Here is a 5,423-nt window from a genome sequence, read left to right as displayed (position 1 = left end):
CGAGGTCAACCAACATATCCGCTTGATCGCGAAATTGAAGCCACGGCAAGAAGACTTAATTCTCTAAGAAGAAGGGGTTTACTTGATACACCACCAATTGAAGAAGTTAATCACCAAGAAGCTACCGAAGTGTTTGAAAATCCTTTTGGGGTTTTAGAAGAAGAACCTAACACCATGGGTGATCCGGTTCCGATAAGAGACACTATGGCTCCTAAGCACATAGTCAATCCAAGCATCCAAAGGCCACGAATTCAAGCTAATAACTTTGAGATTAAAAATGCCTTGCTCAACCTTGTTCAAGACAACCAATTTGGAGGAGGTCCCTTGGAGAACCCAAATGATCATCTAAATGATTTCCTTGAAAATTGTGATATGTACAAGTCAAATGGGGTTTCCGATGACGCGGTTCGCCTTAGGTTATTCCCCCGCTCTCTTAGGGGTTCGGCCAAGGATCGGTTGAAGAATTGTGACCCGGATTCCTTCAAAACATGGGATGAGTTGGCTTCGGCATTTTTAAACAAATATTTCCCTCCCTCAAGAACGGCCAAAGTCAAGAGTGAACTACAAGGCTTTACTCAAGAAGAGGATGAGACATTATATGAGGCATGGGAACGGTATAGGAAGCTCCAACGGTTATGCCCTCACCATGGCATCTCCGAGGCCGAGCTAGTGAACAACTTCTACAAAGGGTTGACTCAAGACCTTAGGCTTTCATTGGATGCGGGATCGGGAAAAGGTGCCTTAGACATTTTGGGGCATAAAGCGGCAAAGGAACTAATTGAGGAGATGGCCTCAAGAACTATGGAATGGGGAAGTGATAGGCAAATGAGAAAGGGAAAGAGCAAGGATTCTAGTTCGGTTTTGAATGTGGAAGTTAAGGGAATGCTAGATGAACTCACCCAACAAGTTGCTTTGCTAAATTCAAAACCTAAAGGCTCCGATATGAGGCAAGTCTTGTCTTGCGAGTTGTGTGGTGAACAAGGGCACACTTCCATTGGGTGTCCCTTGATTGCACCCCTCCAAGAGGAATGCTATGAGCAAGCAAATGGAATTTGGGAGTCCACTAGTTCAAGGCAAGGGTTCAACAATAATAACAACAACCAATTTGTCAATGGAAAAGGAACTCACCCTTTCTTGTCTTATGCTTCACAAAACATTCAAAATCCAACCACTTCTCAACCTCAACAACAACAAAGGTTCAATCAAAACTCTCAATTCCAAAGACAAATTCCACCCGGTTTCCAAGGGAAACAATTCATCACCCAAAACCAACAACCATTTGGGGGTTTCAAGGGGCAAAATTTCAATCAACAACAAAACCAAGGTTTCCAACCACAAAACCAAAACTTCCAAACCCCTCAAAAATCATCTTGGGAACAAGCTTTTGAACAATTGGTTATTGCAAATCAAAAATCCGACTCAAAGCTTGATAACCACATTGCCGCACAAAACCGGGTGAATGATGAAATCCGAGCATCCCAAAAGGCTACGGAAACTCATGTGGCCCAAATTTCTCAACAATTGGGGCAATTGGCTCAAAATCCGGGGAAGTTTCCGGGTAATACGGTCAACCCAAGGGAGATGAATGCGGTATTTTTGAGGAGTGGGAAGCAATTGGAGGAGGTGGAGAAATCTCCTAAGTGGAAGAGAAAGAGGGTGACTAATGAAGTTGTGAAAGAGCACCCGGTTGAAATTGTGGAAGAAGATGAGATTGTGGTGGAGAAGTCTAAGGAGGTGGAGATGGTTGATCCTCCAAAGCAAGATGAGCCTATTGCAACTAAGGCCAAAGAATATATTCCACCAACAAGGGAGTATGTAGCACCGGTACCCTTTCCACAAAGGCTTGCAAAGCCTAGAATTGAAAAGAAATATGAGACGTTTGTTGAGATCTTGAAGGGAATGAATGTCACTATTCCTTTCCTCGATATGATTACCGAAATCCCATCTTATGGCAAGTTTCTTAAGGAACTTGTCACCTTGAAGAAGAATAATGGAGAGGTGCAAACCATCAACCTCTCCAAGGAATGTAGTGCTATTCTTACTCACACCAACAAGCTTCCAAACAAATTAGAAGACCCGGGGAGCTTCTCAATCCCTTGTTCTATCCAAGGGGTGGCTATTAAAAGAGCATTGTGTGATTTGGGGGCTAGTGTGAGCCTCATGCCACTTTCAATCTTCAAGAGACTTGATTTGGGGGATTTGAAACCAACTAGAGTTTCACTTCAACTTGCCGATCGGTCGGTCAAATTTCCCATTGGTGTGATTGAAGATGTACCCTTGGTAGTTGGGAAGCTTGTCATGCCATGTGATTTCTTTGTAATAGATATGCCGGAGGATTACAATGTGCCTATTATTTTGGGCCGGCCTTGTCTTGCTACCGGTGGAGCTATGATCGATGTAAAGAGTGGCAAGTTGTCTTTGCAAGTGGGTGAAGATAGAGTGGAGTTTGAACTCCACAAGTCCATGGAAGCTCCATCTCTAGGTGACACTTGTTGCATTGTAGACATTCTTGAGAATCCCATGGAGGAGCATGACCCAAAAGCTTCCTCTATGGATCCTTTGGAGACTTGTCTTGTTAGTGGGTATGAGGTCGATGACAAAGATGTTGAGACTCTTGCATATGTATGGATGTTGGATGCGGCTCCTATTCATGAACAAGCTCCCAAGTTTGAAGTGTTGGAAGTCGGTAAGAAGGAGGAGAGTTCCACGCCTCCTCCTACGGTTGAACTTAAACCTCTTCCCTCTTCTTTGAAGTATGAATTTCTAGGAGATAATTCCACTTTTCCCGTCATCATCAATAGTGCACTTGATGACACCCAAACCTCAAAACTCATTTCTTTGCTCAAAAGGTTCAAGGGTGTCCTTGGGTACACTATTGGTGACCTCAAGGGGATTAGTCCCTCTTTGTGTACTCATAAAATTATTCTTGAAAATGAGGATGCATCCTCAATTGAGCCACAAAGAAGGCTTAACCCCATTATGAAAGAGGTTGTAAGGAAAGAAGTCCTTAAGCTACTTGACGCGGGCATTATCTATCCTATTTCGGATAGTAGGTGGGTAAGCCCGGTTCATGTAGTTCCCAAAAAAGGAGGCATGACGGTAGTGCGAAACGACAAGAATGAATTGATTCCTACAAGGACGGTAACCGGGTGGAGAATGTGTGTGGACTATAGGAAGTTGAACAAATCCACCCGGAAGGATCACTTTCCCTTACCGTTCATGGATCAAATGCTAGAAAGATTGGCTCAACACAACTATTTTTGCTTCTTGGATGGCTATTCGGGATTTTTCCAAATCCCCATCCATCCAAGTGACCAAGAAAAGACCACCTTTACTTGTCCATTTGGCACCTATGCATATAGGAGGATGTCATTTGGGTTATGTAATGCTCCATCTACCTTTCAAAGAGCTATGATGTCAATTTTCTCCGATTTCATTGAACAAGAAATGGAAGTTTTCATGGATGATTTCTCGGTTGTTGGGAAAAGTTTTGAAAGTTGTTTAATGAATTTGGAGAAAGTTTTGAGCAAGTGTCAAGAGTCTCACCTTGTGCTTAATGGGGAGAAGTGCCATTTTATGGTACAAGAAGGTGTTGTGTTGGGACACATAGTGTCCAATCGTGGAATAGAAGTTGATAAGGCTAAGATAGAGGTCATTTCTAGTCTCCCACCCCCCACCAATGTCAAGGGGGTGAGAAGTTTCCTTGGACATGCGGGCTTTTACCGCCGTTTCATCAAGGACTTCTCTAAGATTGCGAGACCTTTGACCGAGTTGTTAGCCAAAGATACTCCTTTCGTGTTCTCTAACCGATGTCTTGATGCTTTTAATAGGTTGAAGGAAGGCTTGACAAGTGCTCCAATTATACAACCTCCGGATTGGAGCTTGCCGTTTGAGTTAATGTGTGATGCGAGCGATCATGCCTTGGGCGCGGTATTAGGCCAAAGGAAGGATAGAAAGGTGCATGCAATTCATTATGCAAGCAAAACTCTTGATGATGCTCAAACAAATTACTCAACAACGGAAAAGGAGCTCTTGGCCGTGGTTTTTGCAATGGAAAAGTTCCGGACCTACTTGGTGGGAGCTAAGGTTATAGTGTTCACCGATCATGTTGCCTTGAGACACTTGCTCATCAAGAAGGAGTCCAAGCCTCGATTGATTAGGTGGATATTACTTCTCCAAGAGTTTGACATGGAGATTAGGGATAAGAAAGGAGTTGAAAATGTGGTGGCCGATCATTTATCCCGGCTAATCAACCTCAATGTCGACAATGGGCTCCCTATCAATGATTATTTGCCCGATGACCACTTGTTGTCCCTAAGTTTGGGTGAAGCACCGTGGTATGCGGATATTGTCAATTATTTGGTCTCCGGGATAATACCACATGATTATGACTATCACAAAAAGAAGAAGTTCTTTCATGATATGAAGCACTATTATTGGGATGACCCATGTTTCTATAAGTCTTGTGCCGATGGTATGATAAGAAGGTGTGTTCCAAGAGAGGAAGCTACCTCCATAATGAGCCATTGCCATGACTTACCTTGTGGTGGCCATGCAAGTTCAAAGAAAACGGCCGCTAAAGTACTTCAATGCGGTTTCTTTTGGCCCTCTCTATTCCGTGACGTTGCCTTTTATGTTAAAGGATGTGACAAATGTCAAAGGAGTAGAAATATCACAAGGAAACATAAAATGCCGATGAATTTCATGCTTGAGGTTGAGCTCTTTGATGTGTGGGGGATAGATTATCAAGGTCCCTTCCCATCATCGTTCGGAAATGAGTACATACTTGTGGCGGTCGACTATGTAAGCAAATGGGTTGAGGCGATCCCAACCAAGACTTGTGATGCTAAGGAAGTGATCAAGCTACTTCAAAAGGCCATCTTCCCAAGGTTTGGGGTCCCGAGAGTCCTCATTAGCGATCGTGGTACTCATTTCGGAGAGAGAGCATTGGAAGCTTTGTTGAAAAAGTATGGAAGGCAACAAAGGAAGAGTCTTGCCTACCATCCTCAAGCTAATGGGCAAGCCGAGATTTCCAACCGAGAGTTGAAGACTATACTCGAAAGAACCGTGAACAAGTCAAGAAAAGATTGGTCCTTGAAAATTGATGATGCTTTATGGGCTTACCGGACGGCCTTCAAAACACCGATCGGTACCTCACCATTCCGATTGGTGTATGGCAAGGCTTGTCATTTGCCGGTTGAACTTGAACACAAGGCGTATTGGGCCATCAAGCATCTCAACTATGACTTGAAAACGGCCGGTGAGAAGAGACTTCTTGACTTGAATGAATTGGAAGAATTTAGGCTAGAAGCCTATGAGAATGCTAAGTTGTACAAGGAAAGGACGAAAAGATTTCATGACAAGCGCATAATTAGAAGGGAGTTCAAGGAGGGTGAATTGGTTCTTCTATACGATACCCGTTT

At 43.5% G+C, this 5,423-nt stretch overlaps 1 non-coding gene across 1 annotated transcript; it reads right to left on the bottom strand.

Annotated features, from left to right (window-relative positions):
• Nucleotides 1-546: 546 nt before the first annotated feature.
• Nucleotides 547-653, bottom strand: LOC141589536 (small nucleolar RNA R71). Its single transcript, XR_012520469.1, has one exon. It is a non-coding gene; the product is annotated as a small nucleolar RNA R71 (small nucleolar RNA).
• Nucleotides 654-5,423: the final 4,770 nt, after the last annotated feature.

The sequence above is a fragment of the Silene latifolia genome, chromosome 6 (assembly GCF_048544455.1).
Source record: "Silene latifolia isolate original U9 population chromosome 6, ASM4854445v1, whole genome shotgun sequence".
Lineage (NCBI taxonomy): Eukaryota > Viridiplantae > Streptophyta > Magnoliopsida > Caryophyllales > Caryophyllaceae > Silene > Silene latifolia.
The sequence above is the reverse complement of the archived record's forward strand: the minus strand, read 5'-3'. Positions and strand labels throughout refer to the sequence as shown.